Source organism: Pangasianodon hypophthalmus, chromosome 5 (assembly GCF_027358585.1).
Source record: "Pangasianodon hypophthalmus isolate fPanHyp1 chromosome 5, fPanHyp1.pri, whole genome shotgun sequence".
NCBI classification, from domain to species: domain Eukaryota; kingdom Metazoa; phylum Chordata; class Actinopteri; order Siluriformes; family Pangasiidae; genus Pangasianodon; species Pangasianodon hypophthalmus.
The window spans coordinates 32,298,315-32,309,147 of NC_069714.1; the positions used below are offsets into that span (position 1 = coordinate 32,298,315).

The following is a 10,833-nucleotide window of genomic DNA, read 5'->3' on the forward strand; positions in this document are numbered from 1 at the left end:
TGGCAACAAAAAACACATTTCAATACTTAGTCTTTTTTTCCCCCAAAAAAAACTAAACCAACATTCACTAGGTGGGAAAAAATAAGTTCATCCCATAATTCAGTAACATGCAGAAACACCTTTAGCAACAATAACTTGAAGTAAACGTTTTCTGTAGGAGTTTATCAGAATCTCACATCGTTTTGGAGAAATTTTGAGTCACTCTTCTTTACAACATTGCTTCAGTTCATCGATGTTTGAGGGAATTCGTTTATGCACAGCTCTCTTAAGATCCCACCACGGCACCTCAGTGGAGTTGCGGGTCTCGACTTTGACATTCCTACACCTTCATTTTTTTCTTCTTCAGCCATTCAGATGTCCATATGCTGGTGTTCTTGGGATCATTGTCCTGTTGCATGACCCAGTTTCTGCCCAGCTTATGCTGATGGACAGATGGCCTCACATCTGTCTCAAGAATATTCTGGTATAAAGAGGAGTTCATCGTTGTCTCAATGCCTGCAAGTTTCCCAGGTCCTGTGGCTGCAAAACTAGCCCTAAACATCAGCCCTCCACCACCAGGCTTCACAGCTGTTATGAGGTGTTTGAGGTGATACGCTGTGTTTGATTTTCTCCAAACATGGCGCTGTGCATGATGACCAAACATCTCCACCTTGGTCTCATCATTCCATGGATATTGTTCCAGAACTTTTGTGGTTTGTTAGATGCCATTTCACAAACCTAAATCGTGCTTTATATTCTTTTTGGAGAGAAGAGACTTTTTCCTAGCCACCTTTCCATGAAAGCCATATCTGTTCTGTCTTTTTCTGATGGTGCTGTCATGAACATAAACATATAATGTGCTTACGGAGGCCTGTAGGTCACATGATGCAGCTCTTCGGTTTTTCTTTATATCTCTGAGCATTTAACAGTCTGACCTTGGACTGAATTTGCTGGAAAGCCCGCTCCTCAGAAGATTGGCAATTGTCTTGAAGGCTCTCCATTTGTAAACAATCCTTCTCACTGTAGAATGGTGAATTTCCAAATGTTTGGAGATGGCCTTATAACCCTTCCCAGATTGATGAGCAGCTTCTCTGAGGTCATGGCTGATGTCCTTTCGTCTTGGCATGATGTAGACACACATCTGAGTTCTCCAGAACACAAAACTGGCAAAAGGTCTGCTTTTATAGAGCTAGTCACATTTCTTGATGATTAATTAATCTTGTGCATTTCTTTAGTAACACCTGGCTGCTAATTACTCTTGTAATGATTGCGGAGGTAGGAAGGGTGTACTTTTTTCTACCTCATTTCTATATGTTGGTTTACTTTTCAGGGAAAAAATAACTACATATTGAAATCTGTTGTGTTTTTTTTGTTGTCACCTGAAGTTATTTATTTGTTTTTAGAAGTTAGTGAGGACCAAACAATTATTATTTAGCCCCTGATAAATAAAAACATCTGAAGAATTGAAGGAGGGTGTGCTTTCTTTTTCCTATGACTGTAACATCAATGTCCTCAAACTAAAGCTACAACAAGTAACTCCTTCAGGGTGCTCTCTTAAAAATTAAAGGTTCTTTTGAGAGATAAAGTTTCATAAAAAATATCTTGGCCCATAAATCTTTACCTATTTTTTTTGTTGTTGTTACCACAATGAACTGAATAAATATGTGCCACTGCAAACTTACTCCCACATGATGGTAACATTTATGGTGGAAATTTCTTTTTTAGTTCCCTGTGGCCATAACAAAAAACAGTTAAAGGTCATTTAATCAAACAGTTCTTTTGGTAAAAAAAAAAATCTCCTCTGGCCTTATTTTGAACCATCTTTTCTGGTACTTAGCAAAGCATAGGCAAAAGCATAGGCAAAAGCATAGGCAGAAACCTTAACACCCGAGAGCTTTTTTAACACTTTCAGAGTTCGTGTCCAATTGGACATCTATAAACACTACAGGGTGCTAATTCAACACTCTCGGTGTTAATTCAACACTCTGGGTGTTAATTCAACACTGGGGATTTTGATGTATAGATGTTACAAAAGAACATATGTTAATATCTCCATAGAAATAAGACTTAGAATAAAAAAACTTGATATAAAGCCTTAAATCAATTCAATTCACTTTTATTTGTATAGCACTTTAAATAGTGGACATTGTCACAAAGCAGCTTTACAGAAATAAATAGATTCAGGATCTAAATTGTAAATGTATGAAATTTCCTGGATGGTTTGTTACATACTTGGTCCTCAGGAATGGTATGGTCCATATTTTGTCCTCATTCAGGAATGGTATGGTCCATATTTGATTGTGTGGTGTGTTGGTGCAAGTGTTGGTGTGAATGCTGAGTTTGTTTTCTTCTACATGGATGTCACCCATTTTTAGTTTTTAATCTCTGCAGTTAGTATTGCAACAGTGCAATTCATTCATTATCCTACGGTTATGGAGAATAATAAGTTAATTTGGTTACTTATGGATGCTTATGTGTGTTTGTGTTTCACTCTGCTCTCTATAATTCTTTCTGTCTGTCTGTTGGATGGTTATATCTTGAGCAACAGCCTCACAGTTCTTGAATCAAACTCTGTTCTGCACTCTGCTGTTTCATCACTAACCCTGCAGTATGCCCTGGTGCTGTAAGGTGTAGTGCGTCGTGTGTAAAGTGTGGTGGGAGTCGTGGAGGTTGATTTGGGAAAAAAACCAAAGCCAGTGTTAGTGAATCACAGAGCATGAGGCCAGAATGTTCTCAAAAGGGAAAAGATGGAATACTGATTAATAATAAAAGCGGATTATTTACTTAACTAAGTAACCTAACTTCTGCTAGTGGCAGCCTGTTGCAGAAGTTCTCTGTAGTGTGTTTTAGTTTTTCATCATTTCTTTACCTTATTCCTTAGTCTTGACTCTTGTCATTTAAGTCAGTCCTTTTAGTGTTGCTCAGTCTTGTTGTTTTAGTTTTTAGTGGTTTTTTTTTTACTTTTCTTCACCACTGAGCAATTGCTGAACTCCGAAATTGGGATGGACACCAAGTGCATTGTTTACACTCAGGACCAGCTGATAGAGCTATGTGAACCTGCTTTGTTACCCGGAGATAGGCTTCAGATCCCGGAGGAACTCAGGAGATGACATCTTGGCTGCAGGTCCAGAGCAAAACAAAGAGCAATGAAATGGGAGAAAGTGTGGTTGATAAAATGGATGAACTTGGAGCATTGGCAAAATACCAAAGAGAATATTTTGGTAATGTAGCACAATGTTTTTCACTGAGACATGGATACAGGCACATATCCCTGATGCTAATGCTACGATAGCTGACTTTTAGATGATACGGGTAGATTGGGACACCATACAGAGCAGTAAGTTGAAAGATAGGGGCTTTGCTGCGCTCGTAAACAACAGATGGTGTAATCCTGGACATATTACTGTTAAGGAGAGCTTCTGTAACCCAGACATTGAATTGCTGGCAGTGAGTTTGCACTCATACTATCTGCTAAAAGAATTTAGTTGTATACAGAGAAAGATGAAAGTGAAGATAAGGGAGTGCAAGGTTTCCTACAAAATGAAAGCGAAGATGAAGCTGCAGCAGAATAATACCAGGGATAATTGGAGTGGTATGAAGCTGATCACTGACTTCAAGAACACCAATGAGGGAAGTACAGATTGGGCCAATGAGCTGAATCAGTTCTTTAATTGGTTCAACACTGGGTCTCCAGCTGTCCCTCCCCCACATACTTAACCATGTCACGTATTACCACAACATAGACAGCTGCACCCTCCGTCCCCACCATCCCATTATTCTCCATTTCAGAGGTCAAAATAAATGGAGCTGATGCTGCTGTTCTCTGCCCACTGCTTCCTAAAACCTCAAACCCACCTGCCCCACAGCAAGGACATTACAGATCCCTCCACATCACAGGCCAGAATACACATCCTGCACGAACAGCACTGGCATGACCAGACACGAGGTTCAGTGCTTCCCCTGGGCTTCCCCTGGGCTGACTGTCACTGCAAACCAGGTGAAAAGGGTGCTGGTAAGGCTCCATCAGACCAAGGCCACAGGGCCAGATGGCATTAGCCCAAGTGTCATTAAGTCCTGTGCAGATCATCTCTGTGAAGCACTACAGCAACTCTTCAACCTGAGCCTGAGGAATGGTGAGGTACCCATGCTCTGGAAAACATCTTGTCTTGTTTCACTTCTAAAGAAAGCATATCCCGACAGCTTTCAGTGACTATAGACCCACTGTTTTAACGTCACACATGATGAAAACCTTGGGGAGACTGGTTTTTGCCTGTCTCATACCTAAAGTTGGTTCATTATTGGACCCCCTGCAGTTTGTATTTCAACAGCAAGTCAGTGTAGAAGATGCTATTATCTATCTACTACAGAAGGCCAACTCCCACCTGGACAAATCTAGCAGTACTTTAACACCATACAACCCTCCTTGTTTGGTGAAAAACTTAAAGAGATGCAGGTGGACACCACCACAAACTCCTGGATCACTGACGACCCCAGTTTGTGCATTTGAGGAACTGTGTGTCGGACAAGGTGGTGAGCAACCACAAGGAACAGGAGCTCCACAAGGAACAGTTCTATCTCCTTTCTTGTTCATGGTGTACACCTCGGATTTTAAGTGCAACTCAATTACATGTCATCCACACACATATTCTGATGGCTGCAGTTGGGGTGTAAGTGAAGGACAGGAGTTGGAGAATTGAGCTATGATAGACGGCGTCATTGACTGATGTGGAAGAAACATCCTACAACTCAATGTTGCCAAGAAAAAGGAGATGGTGGTGGACTTTAGAAGATCTAAATCCCTGCTAATCCCTGTCTCTATCCCTGGGGAGGATGTGGAAGTCACTGTCTATAGATCACCATGAGATTACTGAGGATGGTACCACATAGAAACCATAAAGATGGCTGTGGATGTTCTTCCTTGGACGGCCTTTGGATTGCAATTTCTAAGAACAGTTTGCACTCAAGTCTCCATCATTGAACGGTTAATAACTTCAGTTCGATACAATTAACTTTAAGTTAAAACTATAATGAATTCAGAAATGACTCACATAATGTGTTTCTGTTTACATAATTGCCCTTTTTGACTATATAGTTTACAATTGTAGAAGATTAATTAATATAATTATAACTATAATCGCACTATCGGGTGTCACCCAGATAAGGATTCGTTCAGTTTTGAGTCTGGTTCCTCTCAGGGTTTCTTCTTCACATTGTCTGGTTTTTCTCACCACCGCCACCTCTGGCTCGCTCATTAGGGATAAATTCATACATTTAAAATTTATATCCTGAATTTATATATTTCTGTAAAGCTGCTTTGTGACAATGTCCATTGTTAAAAGCGCTATACAAATAAAAAAAATTGAAGTGGTGGAATCCTACATGTACTTTGGAGTGCACCTAGACAACAGACTGGAAAGGACACTTAACAGTAAGGCAGTCAGAAGACAGAACAGCTCTACAAGTCAGTTGTGGTGGGCACCATCTTTTACGCAGCTGGATGCTGGGGCATTGGCATCAACGCAGGAGATACAGACTAAACAATCTGATAAGGAAAGCTGGACAGGCCATTGGGACCAATCTGAATTCCCTGAAATGGCTAAACTGCTGCTCATCGTGAACAATGTCTCTCACCCCCTCCATAAGCACCTACGCCCCGTTCATACCTGCACTAACATGCATCCTGGGTGATCAGCTTGCAAGTGGTCAGCAATAAGGACAGGTGTGAGAGTAATCGACTGCATCATTGCCCTCGCTGTTTGGAAATCATGCTGAATGGTAGAGCTCTCTGCCTCTAGGCTAATGGATAAAGATGATGCTGTAACAGCAGAGATGAAAGCAGCTGCTTTTCATAGCATCCCTCATTGTCTCATCTCTCATTCATTCAGTTTCATTAGCGGACCATGTGATTAAAATATTATGAAACAGTCTGTAAAGGTAGATGAGATAGGATTCACTGGACATTTCTGCCTAAAAATAAACAAATGCAGCTGAAAACTGATAATAAATGGTAATAAATGTGTGTGAGAGCCTTTCTCCAGCAGAAATCCAATCACAAGTGCTCACTGGAGACTTGTTCATAATGCCAGGTATGAGCAGCTATGTGTCTCGACTGTCCACTTACGATCCGATCACTCAGGACGCATGTTAATGCCAGGTGTCCTAGTCATTCAGCCGAGCACTTTCAGCTCCAGACTGATCCAAGCCACAGTACGGCAATGATGTACAATTCATCCACACTGTGTTAACTGTGCAATCATGCAGCATTTTTTACATTCCACCACACTGTATTTATCATTATTTATTCTCTTTCTTATGGACACATTCTAATGATAGTCACCTTATGATCACCTGCATTACAACCACTTTACCCATTTTTGTTGCTACTTAGCATTTCATGTTTATCTTATATTATCCTTATTTACTTAGTTTACTGCTGTATGGGTTTCTGTAACCAGTGTTCTCTGAGAATTGTCTGTGTCCTTGTAATTTGTTGTTGTTTTAGGTATCTAATTGTGTAAGATTTGACATGATGATAGATTTGAACTTTTTTTTTTTTTTTTTTTTTTTTTTTTTGAAATTTCACTCCAGAGCAGATTATTCTCCAAATTACATTAACAGGATTACGCATTTGGGCATGTTACAGATACACATCATCATGGCATTATTGTAAATGGAGCTGAGCTACGCCTACTGACACCATTTTCAAACAGCAAATTTAAAGCACAAATAAAGTAAAGCATGCTCATGAATTACAATTTGTAAAAAGTTGCCCCATTTTTATTCCAATTCCATTTTATTCTAATTCCCCCCCACTGGATAGCGCTCCGTTACCACACAAACCAGAGAGGGTGAAAACTAGCTTCCTCAGAGACATGTGAAGCCACCACACTTTTACCTTAACTGTCCTGTTAACCTACATTCACACTCACAAACCACAAAGTGACAGACAGCTGTTCATTTTCTACATACATGTGCAACACAGTTCCAGTTCAGCAACATCTGAATTGAGATTTTCTAATTCTAAGCAAAGTATGTATGACGCTGTAAAGCAAGACAGCTAAATGATTGGTTGGAATGATACCTTTGACCAAGTCTATGGCGCATGAGGTCCGATGTTTTACGAGTTCCCTGATCACAACTTTAGTTCCTACCTGCACTTGGTTCCCATTTACTGTTTAACATGCAAAAATGGAAGAAAAAACTTATAACCATGGGTTTGACACATTCGTTAGAAAAATAAAGCTTGGAAGGAAGCAGCATTGATTGTTGGTGCCTCGGGTAAGTGTGTGCAGTTAGTGCAGTTAAAATATTGACTAATTGCCACTAAGGGGGTATGAGTCACGAGAACTTTGAACTCTTAAATTGGTGTCACTGGCCAAAAAAATGCTGAGAACCCCTTCAATACGAGTTCTGGTCAGTTCTAGACTTTATCTGAGCTCTACAAAGCCTGGCTTCTAGACTCAGAAATGAAAATCAAACCTCGGATCAGCTGCACACGCCCACACGCTAACTCAGAGCACTCACATCGAAGCGTGAGAGATCTCACTGCTTTACTCTCCCGGTTCTTGCTTGTTCTCTTCTTCCTGACAGAGTGCATTATGGGATACAGATGAGTGTGTGTAATGCCTCAGGCAGCACTCTTGCTTATTTTGCACTTCAAAAAAAAAAAGATTAATTAGTCCTCTAGCTATTAAGATTAAGATGCAGCAGCTAATGAATTTCATCAGGCGGCTGTGTGTGTGTGTGTGTGTGTGTGTGAGCAAGGAGGAGGAGAGTGGGTGGAGGGGGACCCAAGTAGCGTGGGCAACTCAACAAAGCCATGTGTGTGTGTGTGTGTGATGAATAAAACATGCCGCAGAGATCTGAAGACATTCTGCAGTCTGAAACCCAAAACAGTGAGCGAGAGAAGAGAGCAGGTCTGCACTAAACATTGATCTGGAGAGAGAGGAAAAAAGTGTGTGCGTGTGTGTGTGTGCGTGTGTGTGTGTGTGTGCTTGTGTGTTTTTGTGTTTGCAGGCTATGTTTCAGCCTCTTAAGAGGACCATAAAGGACTAAACGTCCTCACAATGATAGGACCGTGTCAAATGTCCTCATAATCACCTGGTCTTCTCAAATTAAATTGTGTTTTTTATAAATAATAATAATAATAACAATAATAATAATAATAATAATAATAATAATAATAATAATAATAATAATGCAGGTTTTTATTTGAAAGAGAGAAACGGTTTCCTCTTGGTTAGTGAGGTTAAGGTTAAATTTCAGTTTAGCATTAATAATTATCTACAGCAATAATTACGTTAACTAAAGATCCTCATAAAGAAGAGAAAACATGACATGACAGCAGAAACACACACACACACACACACACACTAATGCACAACAAGAATACTGATATATATATATGTACATATGGTAATTAAATCCTCCACACACCCACACATACATCTCTCACACACACACACACACACACACACACACACACACACACACACACTGTATATCTCTTTCTCTCACTACTTCTGTCACACTTGTATGAGTTGCAGTTGTAGCCGAATAAAAATTTAAAGAAAAAAAAAAAACTCAGTAATACTGAAAATAATGACGTTCATAATAATTACTATTATGAAACTCTTTCTTTAAGTGTGTGGAGTGTCACGTGTTCTCCCTGCGTCCGTATGGGTTTCCTCCGGGATCTCCGGTTTCCTCCCATCTCCCAGTTTAACACTGAAGTATGATGCAATGATTCATCCTTCAGTAATATGCCTAAAGACCAAAAAAAAAGGCAGTAGCAAAGGTGTTTTGAACTTTCTGATGTTAACTGACCCCATGGAAAACCCCGCCCCCTTTCTCCTCATCTCATATTAATAATGTTTCAGCTTAAAAGATGCTCCTCGCTTTCCATCATGGTACATGGAGAATGTTTAGTGTTCATTAAATAACACAGACATGTTCAAAGGTGTAGAGGTGACTGTTTTTAATCCCAGTCCCACAGCCGTTATTGACTGAACCGGCCCGCAATATTTTCTGACGAACTGAGCTGGCTCTATTTATCAAAATGTAAACAAATTAGACTGTGCTCTCAGGGAGGGAGGAGGGGCACACGCTCTCCTCTGTCAATCACAGCGACACTAGCCAATCATGGGCATCTGTGAGCTCATGTATGCAGAAGTGGGCGGATAGCTCTTTCCTCTGAGTGTGTTACGCCGCTCCCGATGATGCACGAGCAGCAGAAAAGATGCTTCCAGCTGGCTTCACGTGTCTCGGAGGAAGCACATGATAGCCTTCACCCTAACTGGTTGGTAGCTGTCACATGATGGGCCGAGCTGCCAGATGGGTGGGAATCGAGCATGACTAAATTAAGGGGAAAATCAGGGAATAAAAAAGTAAACAAATTAGCCGCTGAAACCAGGCCATGAATTGCATCTTGACTCTCAAGCAAAGCATCGACGTTGCCAAGGGAGGGGAACGGAAATGCACGTGTCTCAGTGCTCGCAGAACCGAAGTGCTCTCACACATGAGAGTTTCTCTGCATGCTCGCTTCCCTGCTCCAGGAGCTCCAGTTCCTTAGCAATTCACAGCAGCTTGTGCTTAGTTTGAACTCCTCGTGCTGGGGATTATATCTGAGATGTTTTATCAGGTTACTTGTATTGTAGGAAGATGCTGTAGTTCTGTCTCTTGACATTTTCACAGAAAGCAGTGTTTATAACAGTGTTTCAGTCATCTGTTAATTAGCGTGACAGCGTACACTAGGATTATATCACATAGTATCACCTGATATCTGAGGTTGGTATCTGAGCATTTTTTATGAGAATGAGTAATAGGCCTAGGATAGGCTCCAGATCCTCTACCACACTGACCAGGATAAAGCACTTACTGAAGATGAATGAATAAATAAAAGCAGTGGACATAATGACACTAATGGAAAGAGTAATAACAATAATAAGGACAGTAATGACACAGCAGGGACTGTAGGCATTACATATGTTATTGTTTTATAGTGAGTGTAGCTGTGCATCGTTCCCCAAGGAACTTCTGTGATTTTACCACTAGAGTCATGTCACTGATCTTCTGTATCAGGAAGTGTATGTATTGAAGCTCTCTCTCTCTCTCTCTCTCTCCCTCTCTCTCTCTCTCTCTCTCTCTCTCTCTGTTCTCAGTATTTATTCTGTCTTTACTCTTTGAATGTTTTTCTGCTCTTTTCAGGTTTTTTCTTTTGGTTTCATTGCCTGGAAGTGTCGTTTGTTGCACGCCCGTGTGTGGGCGAATTCTCACTGTGTGTGTGTGTGTGTGTGTGTGTGTGTGTGTGTGTGTGTGTGTGTGTACTCCAGAAGGAGGCACTGGAGCTGTGACACTGAGAGGCTCTTAATTGGAGGGTTGCAAAGAGAGAAATAAAAAAATCCCAAAAAATGAACAACCAGATAATACAAGTATTAGAGAAGCAAGGGACTGCAAGGGATAGATAGATAGATAGATAGATAGATAGATAGATAGCCAATAACACAAAAATTCTTCTGAAAGAGTGTGTGTGTGAGAGAGAGAGAGAGAGAGGGAGAGAGAAGACAGAACCATGGAAACAGTGAAACACTGACAGTTTCTACATCCAAAAAGCTCAACTTTATAGAAGGAAGAACACGTCAAAGAAATGTGTGATGAAACTGCTACCACCCCAAAGTTGATTATTTTCCTACAACAGCATCCCCAACTGTTTTTATTCCTCTTATACCACAGCAATGACAACACGTTATTGTCTATTAAAAAGTGACACGTTATACTTTTTATTCTTTTATGGTTACATTTAATGTTCATGGAACAAGTTAGTTCCTGTTGTAGCTTACGTTATAGCAGCTATAA

At 40.5% G+C, this 10,833-nt stretch overlaps 1 protein-coding gene across 1 annotated transcript in view; it reads left to right on the forward strand.

Annotated features, from left to right (window-relative positions):
• The window catches only part of znf804a (zinc finger protein 804A), a 61,182-nt gene that overhangs the window by 25,228 nt on the left and 25,121 nt on the right, over positions 1 to 10,833 (forward strand). The window lies entirely within an intron of this gene.